The sequence below is a fragment of the Sminthopsis crassicaudata genome, chromosome 2, assembly GCF_048593235.1.
Source record: "Sminthopsis crassicaudata isolate SCR6 chromosome 2, ASM4859323v1, whole genome shotgun sequence".
Lineage (NCBI taxonomy): Eukaryota > Metazoa > Chordata > Mammalia > Dasyuromorphia > Dasyuridae > Sminthopsis > Sminthopsis crassicaudata.
In genome coordinates, this window is record NC_133618.1 from 5010224 (window position 1) to 5025728 (window position 15505).

General features: G+C 44.0%; 2 pseudogenes; both read left to right on the top strand.

Moving 5' to 3' along the window:
- Positions 1 to 147: 147 nt before the first annotated feature.
- On the top strand, positions 148 to 6921 carry LOC141552558 (pre-mRNA cleavage complex 2 protein Pcf11 pseudogene; annotated as a pseudogene).
- Positions 6922 to 9468: 2547 nt separating this feature from the next.
- LOC141552559 (pre-mRNA cleavage complex 2 protein Pcf11 pseudogene) lies at positions 9469 to 15444 on the top strand (annotated as a pseudogene).
- Positions 15445 to 15505: the final 61 nt, after the last annotated feature.

Here is a 15505-nt window from a genome sequence, read left to right on the forward strand (position 1 = left end):
ATCCCACCCTGGCTCGCTCCCAAGCTGGCTCAGTGCACAGATCTATTTGGGTTGGCCCCAGGACCCGCCCTCAAGCAGCACCTCACACAATGTCCTCCCAGGGAGCCCCAAATGGATCTTCCGTCCATGAGAAGGAAGGCTCGCCACATGGGCTCATCCATGGACATAGAACCTCTGGAACACAGAACAGCAGAGCTGGAAGGTCTTGGAACAGAAGATGGAGAGAGAGGGTAGAAATTGGCTCCCAAGGGCAGGAAACTGTATCTTTGCAAAGGAGTTTAGACCCAGGCCCTGATGAGAGCCGGGTCTGGCTGGAGGGTGACAGAGCCCAAGGGCTGGGGGTGCACTCTTTAATGTGGCACAGATTCTAAAAAAGGCATCATGCTGGGGAGGGGGATCCTCCCCCTCAGGGGATAAGAAATAAATTCTTACATCTGTAAGCAGCCATCTGACTTTTCCTGGCAGGCACAAATCCAGAAGAGTTAGCAGAAAGATGGAGAGTGTCAGAGTTGGTCCTCAATTTCCCCGTCTCTCAAAAGGGGGTCAGTAACCTCCAAACTGGGCCTCTATGGGGCTCCACAGTGGACAGCCTGGAGACTGGAGGCAGGGAGGCTAATCTTCCCGAATTCAATTCTGGCTTCTGACGCTTAGTAGCTGTGTGATATTGGGCAACTCTCTCCACCTTGTTCTCCTCGGTTTCCTCATCTGTGAAATGAGCTGGAAATGGCAAAGCCCCCCGAGATCTCCACCGAGAAAACCCCAAATGGGATCAGAGCAAATGACAAATCGTGCTTCATGAGGATCATGAGCATGAACACAGAAGAAAATGCTTTGTCCCTCATGTGCCATAATGAGAGCTGAAGGTTTCCCATTTCTGTCTCCGGCTCATTGTGCAGGTGAGGCAAATGAGAAACAGGGACAAGGGACTTTCCCAGTGTCACCCGGCCAGGAAGTGTCTGAGACCAGATTTGAACTGGGGAAGAGTCTTCCAGGACCAAGCCAAGTCCTCTGCTCACTAAGGCATCCCCTAGCGGCCATCTAGAGTAGATCAATCACTTTACTGTAGCTGTGAGAAGTCAGGTTTTAAGCTGACAAGCAGAAAGGGGCCAGGAGAATACTTCTGCTTCTTCTCACTTTTTCCTCAGGTCAGTGGGTTTTGCTAAGTATTCAGGATGGCTTTGTGGGCTACGCTAGAACCCGGCTGCTGGTGATGCTGCCAGATGGGAGTCCTGTAGGTTGGGATTAATTAACCCATTAGGTATCGATCATTATATGACGTAGATTAAGTGCGGGGATAGATTTACGCTTAGTTAGACTTATGGTAACTTGTGTTAGAGACAGAGGGAGAGAACTGTGGTCTCCACACCCCCTACTCCCCATGAATGTGTGAGAACCCCACTCTGAGACCCGCATCCCTGGGCTTCTCTGCCCTCTCACCTAAGGTTCAAAACTTCTCACACAACTTCCAGAGTCCTGCTGATGAGCATCTCCTTTAATCCTGTATTGTGATATTAAAAGAAAGTTTGGATTTGCTCCTATAAATGACGCTCTCAAGCTCAGTTAAAAAGTAAAAGTAAAAAGTTTTAATCAAATAAGACAAAGTATAGATAGTTTAGATTTGCATAAAAAAAAACAAATAGAAATAAGAACAATTCACAATATGACAATTATAGCAGATAGAGGAAGAAAATACATCACCAACTCAAGGGAACATACAAGATCATCAAACGGCTGGGAGCCCCCCTTTTTCAGCCTTCTCAACTTGAGTTGTGTAAAGATTGTTCCGGGCGAAGCGTCCTCCCCACGGATGAGGCTCGGTCATAGTATGGGACACTGACTTTTTATAGGTCTTTAGACAAAGAAGGATTTTTGCCAAAAACTTATATAAGGGTTTGGCACATGCATCTGTGCAGGTGCGGGGTACAGGAGGGCTTCACTAGTTGACTCGTTCCATATCGTCTGTATCTTGACAGTTCTTTATTAATTGTCTTTGCCCAGGGAGGGAGCCACTCTTCTCTGGAGCACAAACATCTCTAGGAATGGCTAGTTCCCAGCATCTAGTGTCAAAAATATACAGAGTTCATGGAACGGTCAAGTTCCTATAATTTGGAAGCTCAGGCCTGTTAGATATGAGCGAGCTTATAATGCTAATATGAAATTTTAAAGTTCTTATTCAAATCCATATAAGATTTCCCCCATTTTGCAGCTGACCGATCATGAACACGTGACACCCAGATCGTACAGTTATTAGAGGGGCCAATTGGCCCAGTCACTGGCCAAAGATTAAGGCAGACACCTACATGACTGCATATCCTGAGTTCTCACCTAACATCAGAGAACTCTCCAGACATTATTAGTTCTCACCTTGTAATCCTAACAACTATAGCAGTCTAGTGTTTGACAAACCAAAGATACCAACATTTGGAATAAGAATTCATTATCTGAAAAAAACTGTTGGGAAAACTGGAAATTAGTATGGCAGAAATTAGATATGGATCCACTCTTAATACCGCATACTAAGATAAGATCAAAATGGGTCCATGATTTAGGCATAAAGAATGAGATCATAAATAGATTAGAGGAACAGAGCATAGTCTACCTCTCAGACTTGTGGAGGAGGAAGGAATTTATGACCAGAGGAGAACTAGAGATCATTATTGATCACAAAATAGAAGATTTTGATTACATCAAACTAAAAAGTTTCTGTACAAACAATACTAATGCAAACAAGATTAGAAGGGAAGTAACAAATTGGGAAAAAATTTTTACAGTTAAAGGTTCTGATAAAGGCCTCATTTCCAAAATCTATAGAGAACTGAACCTAATTTATAAGAAATCAAACCATTCTCCAATTGATAAATGGTCAAAGGATATGAACAGACAATTCTCAGATGATGAAATTGAAATTATATCCACTCATATGAAAGAGTGTTCCAAATCATGCTGATCAGAGAAATGCAAATTAAGACAACTCCGAGATACCACTACACACCTGTCAGATTGGCTAAGATGACAGGAACAAATAATGATGAATGTTGGAGGGGATGTGGGAAAACTGGCACGCTAATACATTGTTGGTGGAGTTGTGAAAGAATCGAGCCATTCTGGAGAGCAATCTGGAACTATGCGCCAAAAGTTATCAAACTGTGCATACCCTTTCATCCAGCAGTGCTAGTACTGGGCTTATATACCAAGGAAATACTAAAGAGGGGAAAGGGACCTGTATGTGCCAAAATGTTTGTGGCAGCTCTTTTTGTAGTGGCCAGAAACTGGAAAATGAATGGATGTCCATCCATTGGAGAATGGTTGGGTAAATTATGGTATATGAAGGGTATGGAATATTACTGTTCTGTAAGAAATGACCAGCAGGAGGAATACAGAGAGGCTTGGAGAGACTTACATCAACTGATGCTGAGTGAAATGAGCAGAACTAGGGGATCATTATACACTTCAACAACAATACTGTATGAGGACGAATTCTGATGGAAGTGGAAATCTTCAACATAAAGAAAATACCAACTCACTTCCAGTTGATCAATGATGGACATAAATAGCTACACCCAGAGAAGGAACACTGGGAAGTGAATGTAAACTATTAGCAATACTGTCTATCTACCCAGCTTACTTATACCTTCGGAATCCAATTCTTACCATGAAACAAGAAAATTGGATTTACACACATATATTGTACCTAGGTTATACTGTAACACATGTAATATGTATGGGATTGCCTGTCATGTAGGGGAGGGAGTAGAGGGAGGGAGGGGAAAATTTGGAAAAATGAATACAAAGGATAATGTTATAAAAAAAATTACTCATGATATATACTGTCAAAAAATTATAAATATAAAATTAATTTTTAAAAAAAGATACTAAGGATATTTAAGAGGTGTTACAAGGGTAAAACTGACAGGTTCTGGCAAAAGATTGGATGGGGTGGTGTTAGGATTACAAGGTGATAACTCAGGTTGTCTAAACAATTCTCTGGCTCAGAGTTCACACCTTTAGGAGTTTACACCTTTAGACTTCTGAAAAGGAGTTTACACCTTCAAAGGGAGTTTACACCTTCAAAGGAAGTTTACACCTCCAAAGGGAGTTTACACCTCCAAAGGGAGTTTACACCTCCAAAGGGAGTTTACACCTTCAAAGGGAGCAAGTTCATTGGCTGAATAAGTTCCCACAAGCCCCTGGGAGTTCTCCCAAGCCCATTCTCTGCTAGCATAAAAGAAGGCAACATTGAGTCTGAGAGTCACTCTAGACTGGGAGAACCTTCAGGGAAGCTGGAGGAGATCAAAGCCAGGATTCAGGGAGAAGAGGATTCCAGATTCTACCTTCACTCTGGCTAGAGGCTCCAGAACCCTCCCAAGAAACTTGCTATCAGAGAAAAGGATTCTCAGAGGATTTCAACTGAGAGCCTCTCAGAACATTACAATTGGCGCCCAACGTGGGGCAAAGACTTTGGCTCATCCTGACAAAGGCTGATTCTGAGCCCTTCAGACTGAGCTAGCCCAGACCTTTCTCTTTTGGCACCTGAACAGGGACTTGAACCCTGGACCCTCAGAAGAGCAAAGGTCTCCATTCGGTGAGCGTTTTGCACTTAAGAGACCTAGATATGAAGACTCAGAGAAAACATTTGCAGGCAGCCCGGCATGAGGATATTCAAGCAGACAAGAATACAAGAAAGCAGAGACTCACAGCATTACTTGAAGATGAGAGATTATTTGATGGAGCTTCTAGGCCATCTGTAGCAAGGAGAGATGGCCCAACTAAAAGGATTTTTGAAGGACCTAATAAGCCAAACCTGAGAATTGATGGACCCCCAACACCCGCTTCTCTTAAGTTTCAAGGCTCACCAGGACAGAGGGGGGGAGGGGGGTCCATGAGGTTTGAAGGACCACAAGGTCAGCTAGAAAGTGGGTGCCCTTTGAGATTTGAAGGTCCTCAAAGACCAGGAGGGACTCCTTTGAGGTTTAAAAGGCCACTTAGACAGGCAGGAGGAGGTGGCTTAAGGTTTAAAGGAGCTGTTGGTTTGCAGTTTGAGGGTCCCACAGGTGGTTTGAGGTTTGAGGGCCCTGCTGGCCAGAATGTGGGTGGTCTTAGATTTGAGGGACCTCATTGTCAGCCTGTAGGTGGAATGAGATTTGAGGGGAGCCATAGTGCATCAGGAAGCAGAATTAGGTTTGAGGGACACCATGGTCAGCCAGGTGGTAGAATCATATTTGAAGGCCCTTTGCTCCAGCAAGGTGGTAGAATGAGATTTGAGGGTCCTTCTGTACAAGGAGGTAGTATGAGATTTGAAGGACCATTAGGCCAAGGTGGTCCAAGATTTGAGGGGTGTCATGTTTCAAGATTTGATGGTCAGTCAGGTCAACCATCTCTCTTGCCAAGATCTGAGGGCTTGCACGGTCAATATGGTCCTGGGTTTGAAAGAATTCCTGGTCAACAGGGCCCACAAAGGTTTGCTGGACCACCTGGTCAGCAGGTACAACCAAGATTGGGGCCTCAGGGATTTGATGGTCCACAACACCTGCAAGCATCAAGATTTGATATTCCTCTTGGTCTTCAAGGTGCAAGGTTTGACAATCATTCTTCACAGAGACTTGATGACAGTGACTCTTTTAGTCACACTGGCCCATATAATGACCCTCCTAACAGTGCGTTGAATGCACCATCGCAAGGAAGACAGTTCCAAAGACATGAGCAAGTGTTTGATACACCTCAGGAACCAAATTTTAATGGACCACATAACCCTGGAGCGCAAAAGTTCTCAAATCCACTGAAAAGAGCATCTGGACATTATCTTGAGGAAAAGAATCCTCAGGGTCCTCAGTATGGAAACTTTAGTAATCTGCCCACACCAACTGCACTTGGGAATATTCAGCCACCTCAGCAGCTTGTCTCTGGAGTTACTCAGCCTGTATCTTTGGGATAAGGACAGCAGTTTTTACCAGTTCATGCACAAAATCCTGGTACTTTTGTTCAGAATCCATCAGGTGCTCTTCCAAGAGCATATCCTGATAATCATCTCAGCCAGGTTGATGTGCATGAACTCTTCTCAAAACTGCTAAAAGCAGGAATACTGAAATTATCCCAACCTGATTCAGCAACAACTCAAGGAAATGACGTTGCTGCACAGCCTCCTCCTGAGGAAAAAGGAGAAGCTCCAAGTGAACATCAAGATGTTCCTGACCTCACTAATTTCACAGTTGAAAAATTGAAACAGCGTTATGCTAGTGTTATAAACCGCCTGTATACTGGTATCCAGTGTTCTTCTTGTGGACTGAGGTTTACATCCCAGGCTGACGATTATGCACACCACTTGGACTGGCATTACCGACAAAATAGAGCTAAAAAGGATGTTAGCAGAAAAGTTACACATAGGGGGTGGTACTGCAGTGTAACGGACTGGATAGAATTTGAGGGAATAGCTGATGAGGAACATGCAAAGAGCCAGGTTTTTGAAAAACTACATGAAGAGGTTCTGTTGAAAAACCAAGAAGCTGCTAAAGAAAAGGAGTTTCAGAGTGTCCCTGCTGGACCCGCTGGGGCAGGTGAGAGCTGTGAAATATGTCAGGAACAATTTGATCAATACTGGGATGAAGAGAAAGAGGAATGGCATCTTAAAAATGCTATCCGAGTAGATGGAAAGACTTACCATCCATCATGTTATGAAGATTATTAAAATACATCTTCATTAGATTGTACACCAACTCCCAGCAAGTATTCTTTTTTTGACAATGTTTAAGGGATTTTGTTGAAAATCCCTTGAACATTGTCAAAAAAAAAAAAAAAGTGCAGCAACCTTGTGACAGTTCCAAAGTTAAAGAAGAACCAGTTGATATCACACCAGCTTGTACAGATGATAGCGTAGATTCAGCTAATGAAATTCAAGTAGAATCTGATACAGTTGAGTCAGTTTAAATAAAATAAGAGGCATGGTTTTCTTTTAAAAAAAAAATACAAAAAGGAGCTGCTGTGTTATAGTTTAATCTAGAAGGGGGAGAATTTTTATACATGTGTATGTATATCTCTATCTATCTACATCTCTATCTATCTATAGATATATATATACATGAATTACTTAGGTGAGGCAGGGTGCTTAGCTATCATTTGGTTAATAAATACATTTTAGTATTTGTATTTCCTACTGCCTGCACAGTTTCAGGTGCTCGTTGTGTGAAAGTTCTGTAGATGTGTGCAAATTTAACAAATTGAAAGTGTATGTGTAAAATATGTATAATTTTCACTTGTGGAACTATAAATTATAAATAAAAATATTTTTGCTATCCAGGGTTTGGGAATGTTTATGCACATCAACACATAAAGACAGTGTTTCTGGACTTAGTATTGGGTGGAATTAAATAGCAACTTCAGCATAGACTATTTTTTTAAACTAGAAGCCTCCCATGATTAAAAAAGAAAAGAACAATAACCAAACGAACCTTAAGTTAATTTTCATCCTTCAAAAGGGGATAATCAGCACTGTAGGGCCTTTCTGAAATAGTAAAGTCTAGATTAAAAAAAAAAAAAAGAATTTCCTTTCAAAGGGGGCTTCCCCTCCTCTGAGGAGGTTTTCTCAAGCCTTTATGCTCTGAGAAGGAAGGCCACTGCCTCCTAGACTGGGAGCTGAGAAGTACCCCTGGGGAGAACCAAACTAGGGATTCGGTTCCCTAGGAACTGCAACTGGGGGGGAGGGTGAGAGCATCCTTTCAAGGCTATCCAGGCCATCCCCAAGAGCCTGCTCCTGGCCCAGCACCCCACTCCTCTCCCTTGCCTCTTCCTTCTCCCTTGGGTCCCAGGGAGCCCTTCCCTGAGCCAGCTCTCCTCGCCAGGGGCAGGGGCAGTCTCCTGGGCAAACACAGAGATCCAGGGCAGTGCTGCAGCCAGCTGCTTCTTCTGGATCGGCTCCAGGCTGCTTTTAGAAGTTACGGTTCCCCCCAAACCTGCGGTCCTCGGGAGTCCTCACACCAGCTCCTCACTGCCTTGGTTGGGAATTTCCTCCAGAATCCCGTGGTGCAGCTGGATGCGCCAACCTCCGGCTCTAACATTCATTGTGCCTTTCACGGTCCCACCCAGATCCGGCCTCCTCTACTTCTCTCAGTCAGTGAGCGGGGTCCTGCCCGGGATGTCACAGACACCCTGGTGTCCAGCTTGGTGAGGGGGAGCCTGGGAGTGGCCTTCTGAGCAGGAAGGGATTCTTGAGACTGGGAGGAAGAAAATGAGGGTGAAGTTGTATGTTCTCAAGGACAGAGCTTGCTTGCCCAGCTGTCCATCTGGGAAAGACCCATCAAACCTAGGTAGACCAGAAACCTAGAACCTGGAGAACTGGCTGGGGCTATCCAAAGGAGACTTTGGCCCCACAGAGGCATTTGCAGGACTGGGAAAGACCAATCAAACCTCAGGCCAACCAGAGACCTAGAACCACAAAAAGTGCCCGAGGCTGTCCAAAAGAGACTTCGGCCCTATAGAGATGTTGACAGGACTGGCCCAAGACTGTGGCAGGTCTGGGGTCCTTTGTTCTCTCTCACACCCAATCTGGGCCTTCTGACTTGGACGCCTCTCCTGGGCTTTCACTCTCGGTCTCTGAGAATTTGGACCTGCCATTTATGTTGGATCCCACCCTGGCTCGCTCCCAAGCTAGCTCAGTGCACAGATCTATTTGGGTTGGCAACAGGACCCGCCCTCAAGCAGCACCTCACACAATGTCCTCCCGGGGAGCCCCAAATGGATCCTGCGTCCATGAGAAGGAAGGCTCGCCACATGGGCTCAACCATGGACATAGAACCTCCGGGACACAGAACAGCAGAGCTGGAAGGTCTTGGAACAGAAGATGGAGAGAGAGGGAAGAAATTGGCTTCCAAGGGCAGGAAACTGCATCTTTGCAAAGGAGTTTAGACCCAGTCCCTGATGAGAGCCGGGTCTGGCTGGAGGGTGACAGAGCCCAAGGGCTGGGGAAGATGGGGCTGGGGGCGCACTCTTTAATGTGGCACAGATTCTAAAAAAGGCATCATGCTGGGGAGGGGGATCCTCCCCCTCAGGGGATAAGAAATAAATTCTTACATCTGTAAGCAGCCATCTGACTTTTCCTGGCAGGCACAAATCCAGAAGAGTTAGCAGAAAGATGGAGAGTGTCAGAGTTGGTCCTCAATTTCCCCGTCTCTCAAAAGGGGTCAGTAAACTCCACCCTGGGCCTCTATGGGGCTCCACAGTGGACAGCCTGGAGACTGGAGGCAGGGAGGCTCATCTTCCCGAATTCAATTCTGGCTTCTGACGCTTAGTAGCTGTGTGATATTGGGCAAGAATGTTCTCCTCGGTTTCCTCATCTGTGAAGTGAGCTGGAAATGTCAAAGCCCCCCGAGATCTCCACCGAGAAAACCCCAAATGGGATCAGAGCAAATGAAAAATCGTGCTTCATGAGGATCATGAGCATGAACACAGAAGAAAATGCTTTGTACCTCATGTGCCATAATGAGAGCTGAAGGTTTCCCATTTCTGTCTTCGGCTCATTGTGCAGGTGAGGAAAATGAGAAACAGGGACAAGGGACTTTCCCAGTGTCACCCGGCCAGGAAGTGTCTGAGACCAGATTTGAACTGGGGAAGAGTCTTCCAGGCCCAAGCCAAGTCCTCTGTGCACTACGGCATCCCCTAAAGGCCATCTAGAGTAGATCAATCACTTTACTGTAGCTGTGAGAAGTCAGGTTTTAAGCTGACAAGCAGAAAGGGGCCAGGAGAATACTTCTGCTTCTTCTCACTTTTTCCTCAGGTCAGTGGGTTTTGCTAAGTATTCAGGATGGCTTTGTGGGCTACGCTAGAACCCGGCTGCTGGTGATGCTGCCAGATGGGAGTCCTGTAGGTTGGGATTAATTAACCCATTAGGTATCGATCATTATATGACGTAGATTAAGTGCGGGGATAGATTTACGCTTAGTTAGACTTATGGTAACTTGTGTTAGAGACAGAGGGAGAGAACTGTGGTCTCCACACCCCCCACTCCCCATGAATGTGTGAGGAGAACCCCACTCTGAGACCCGCATCCCTGGGCTTCTCTGCCCTCTCACCTAAGGTTCAAAACTTCTCACGCAACTTCCAGAGTCCTGCTGATGAGCATCTCCTTTAATCCTGTATTGTGATATTAAAAGAAAGTTTGGATTTGCTCCTATAAATGACGCTCTCAAGCTCAGTTAAAAAGTAAAAGTAAAAAGTTTTAATCAAATAAGACAAAGTATAGATAGTTTAGATTTGCATAAAAAAAAACCAAATAGAAATAAGAACAATTCACAATATGACAATTATAGCAGATAGAGGAAGAGAATACATCACCAACTCAAGGGAACATACAAGATCATCAAACGGCTGGGAGCCCCCCTTTTTCAGCCTTCTCAACTTGAGTTGTGTAAAGATTGTTCCGGGCGAAGCATCCTCCCCACGGATGACGATCGGTCATAGTATGGGACACTGACTTTTTATAGGTCTTTAGACAAAGAAGGATTTTTGCCAAAAACTTATATAAGGGTTTGGCCCATACATCTGTGCAGGTGCGGGGTACAGGAGGGCTTCACTAGTTGACTCGTTCCATATCGTCTGTATCTTGACAGTTCTTTATTAATTGTCTTTGCCCAGGGAGGGAGCCACTCTTCTCTGGAGCACAAACATCTCTAGGAATGGCTAGTTCCCAGCATCTAGTGTCAAAAAATATACAGAGTTCATGGAACGGTCAAGTTCCTATAATTTGGAAGCTCAGGCCTGTTAGATATGAGCGAGCTTATAATGCTAATATGAAATTTTAAATTTCTTATTCAAATCCATATAAGATTTCTCCCATTTTGCAGCTGACCGATCATGAACACGTGACACCCAGATCGTACAGTTATTAGAGGGGCCAATTGGCCCAGTCACTGGCCAAAGATTAAGGCAGACACCTACATGACTGCATAACCTGAGTTCTCACCTAACATCAGAGAACTCTCCAGACATTATTAGTTCTCACCTTGTAATCCTAACAACTATAGCAATCTAGTGTTTGACAAACCAAAGATACCAACATTTGGAATCAGAATTCATTATCTGAAAAAAACTGTTGGGAAAACTGGAAATTAGTATGGCAGAAATTAGATATGGATCCACTCTTAATACCGCATACTAAGATAAGATCAAAATGGGTCCATGATTTAGGCATAAAGAATGAGATCATAAATAGATTAGAGGAACAGAGGATAGTCTACCTCTCAGACCTGTGGAAGAGGAAGGAATTTATGACCAGAGGAGAACTAGAGATCATTATTGATCACAAAATAGAAGATTTTGATTACATCAAACTAAAAAGTTTCTGTACAAACAATACTAATGCAAATAAGATTAGAAGGGAAGTAACAAACTGGGAAAAAATTTTTACAGTTAAAGGTTCTGATAAAGGCCTCATTTCCAAAATCTATAGAGAACTGACCTTAATTTATAAGAAATCAAACCATTCTCCAATTGATAAATGGTCAAAGGATATGAACAGATAATTCTCAGATGATGAAATTGAAATTATATCCACTCATATGAAAGAGTGTTCCAAATCATGCTGATCAGAGAAATGCAAATTAAGACAACTCCGAGATACCACTACACACCTGTCAGATTGGCTAAGATGACAGGAACAAATAATGATGAATGTTGGAGGGGATGTGGGAAAACTGGGACACTGATACATTGCTGGTGGAGTTGTGAAAGAATCGAGCCATTCTGGAGAGCAATCTGGAACTATGCCCCAAAAGTTATCAAACTGTGCATACCCTTTCATCCAGCAGTGCTAGTACTGGGCTTATATACCAAGGAAATACTAAAGAGGGGAAAGGGACCTGTATGTGCCAAAATGTTTGTGGTAGCCCTTTTTGTAGTGGCCAGAAACTGGAAAATGAATGGATGTCCATCCATTGGAGAATGGTTGGGTAAATTATGGTATATGAAGGGTATGGAATATTATTGTTCTGTAAGAAATGACCAGCAGGAGGAATACAGAGAGGCTTGGAGAGACTTACATCAACTGATGCTGAGTGAAACGAGCAGAACCAGATCATTATATACTTCAACAATGATTCTGTATGAGGACGAAGTCTGATGGAAGTGGAAATCTTCAACATAAAGAAAAACCAACTCACTTCCAGTTGATCAATGATGGACATAAATAGCTACACCCAGAGAAGGAACACTGGGAAGTGAATGTAAACTATTAGCAATACTGTCTATCTACCCAGCTTACTTATACCTTCAGAATCCAATTCTTACCATGAAACAAGAAAATTGGATTTACACACATATATTGTACCTAGGTTATACTGTAACACATGTAATATGTATGGGATTGCCTGTCATGTAGGGGAGGGAGTAGAGGGAGGGAGGGGAAAATTTGGAAAAATGAATACAAAGGATAATGTTATAAAAAAATTACTCATGATATATACTGTCAAAAAATTATAAATATAAAATTAATTTTTAAAAAAAGATACTAAGGATATTTAAGAGGTGTTACAAGGGTAAAACTGACAGGTTCTGGGGTGGTGTTAGGATTAAAAGGTGATAACTCAGGTTGCCTAAACAATTCTCTAGCTCAGAGTTCACACCTTTAGGAGTTTACACCTTTAGACTTCTGAAAAGGAGTTTGCACATTTAAAGGAGTTTACACCTTCAAAGGGAGTTTACACCTCCAAAGGGAGTTTACACCTCCAAAGGGAGTTTACACCTTCAAAGGGAGCAAGTTCATTAGCTGAAGGAGTTCCCAGAAGCCCCTGGGAGTTCTCCCAAGCCCATTCTCTGCTAGCATAAAAGAAGGCAACATTGAGTCTGAGAGTCAGTCCAGACTGGGAGAACCTTCAGGGAAGCTGGAGGAGATTCAAAGCCAGGATTCAGGGAGAAGAGGATTCCAGATTCTACCTTCACTCTGGCTAGAGGCTCCAGAACCCTCCCAAGAAACCTGCTATCAGAGAAAAGGATTCTCAGAGGATTTCAACTGAGAGCCTCTCAGAACATTACAATTGGCGCCCAACGTGGGGCAAAGACTTTGGCTCATCCTGACAAAGGCTGATTCTGAGCCCTTCAGACTGAGCTAGCCCAGACCTTTCTCTTTTGGCACCTGAACGGGGACTTGAATCCTGCACCCTCAGAAGAGCAAAGGTCTCCATTCAGTGAGCGTTTTGCACTTAGATATGAAGACTCAGAGAAAACATTTGCAGGCAGCCCGGCATCAAGATATTCAAGCAGACAAGAATACAAGAAAGCAAAGACTCACAGCATTACTTGAAGATAGACGATTATTTGATGGAGCTTCTAGGCCATCTGTAGCAAGGGCAGATGGCCCAACTAAAAGGATTTTTGAAGGACCTAATAAGCCAAACCCGAGAATTGATGGACCTCCAACACCCGCTTCTGTTCGGTTTCAAGGCTCACCAGGACAGAGGGGGGGAGGGGGACCCATGAGGTTTGAAGGACCACAAGGTCAGCTAGAAAGTGGGTGCTCTTTGAGATTTGAAGGTCCTCAAAGACCAGGAGGGACTCCTTTGAGGTTTAAAGGGCCACTTGGACAGGCAGGAGGAGGTGGCTTAAGGTTTGAAGGAGCTGCTGGTTTGAGGTTTGAGGGCCCAGCTGGCCACAATGTGGGTGGTCTTAGGTATGAAGGTCCCCATGGCCAGCCTGTGGGTGGTCTTAGATCTGAGGGACCACATGGTCAACCAGGGGTTGGGGTCAGATTTGAAGGACCCTTAGTCCAACAGGGAAGTGGAAGGAGATTTGAGGGTCCTTCTGTACAAGGAGGTAGTATGAGATTTGAAGGACCATTAGGCCAAGGTGGTCCAAGATTTGGGGGGTGTCATGTTTCAAGATTTGCTGGTCAGCTAGGTCAACCATCTCTCTTGCCAAGATCTGAGGGCTTGCACGGTCGACCTGGTCCTGGTTTTGAAAGAAGTCCTCGTCAACAGGGCCCACAAAGGCTTGCTGGACCACCTGGTCAGCAGGTACAGCCAAGATTTGATACAGGGCCTCAGAGATTTGATGGTGCACAACACCTGCAAGCATCAAGATTTGATATTCCTCCTGGTCTTCAAGGTGCAAGGTTTGACAATCATCCTTCACAGAGACTTGATGACAGTGACTCTTTTAGTCACACTGGCCCATATAATGACCCTCCTAACAGTGCGTTGAATGCACCATCGCAAGGAAGACAGTTCCAAAGACATGAGCAAATGTTTGATACACCTCAGGAACCAAATTTTGATGGACCACATGGCCCTGGAGCGCAAAAGTCCTCAAATCCACTTAACAGAGCATCTGGACATTATCTTGAGGAAAAGAATCCTCAGGGTCCTCAGTATGGAAACTTTGGTAATCTGCCCACACCAACTGCACTTGGGAATATTCAGCCATCTCAGCAGCTTGTCTCTGGAGTTACTCAGCCTGTATCTTTGGGACAAGGACAGCAGTTTTTACCAGTTCATGCACAAAATCCTGGTACTTTTGTTCAGAATCCATCAGGTTCTCTTCCAAGAGCGTATCCTGATAATCATCTCAGCCAGGTTGATGTGCATGAACTCTTCTCAAAACTGCTAAAAGCAGGAATACTGAAATTATCCCAACCTGATTCAGCAACAACTCAAGGAAATGACGTTGCTGCACAGCCTCCTCCTGAGGAAAAAGGAGAAGCTCCAAGTGAACATCAAGATGTTCCTGACCTCACTAATTTCAAAGTTGAAGAATTGAAACAGCGTTATGCTAGTGTTATAAACTGCCTGTATACTGGTATCCGGTGTTATTCTTGTGGACTGAGGTTTACACCATCCCAGGCTGACGATTATGCACACCACTTGGACTGGCATTACCGACAAAATAGAGCTGAAAAGGATGTTAGCAGAAAAGTTACACATAGGAGGTGGTACTGTAGTCTAACGGACTGGATAGAATTTGAGGAAATAGCTGATTTGGAGGAACGTGCAAAGAGCCAGTGTTGTGACAAAGTACATGAAGAGGTTGTGTTGAAAAACCAAGAAGCTGCTAAAGAAAAGGAGTTTCAGAGTGTCCCTGCTGGACCCGCTGGGGCAGGTGAGAGCTCTGAAATATGTCGGGACAATTTGAACAATACTGGGAAGAAGAGGAAGAGGAATGGCATTTTAAAAATGCTATCCCAGTAGATGGAAAGATTTACCATCCATCATGTTATGAAAATTATCAAAATACATCTTCATTTCATTGTACACCAACGCCCAGCAAGACACCTGTTGAAAATCCCTTGAATATTATATTGAACATTGTCAAAAAAGAATTGCAGGAACCTTGTGGCAGTTTCAAAGTTAAAGAAGAACCAGTTGATATCACACCAGCTTGTACAGATGATAGCGTAGATTCAGCTAATGAAATTCAAACAGAATCTGATACAGTTGAGTCAATTTAAATAAAATGAGAAGTATGTTTTTCTTTAAAATAAAAAAAAAAGGGAGCTGCTGTGTTATAGTTGAATCTGGAAGGTGGAGAATTT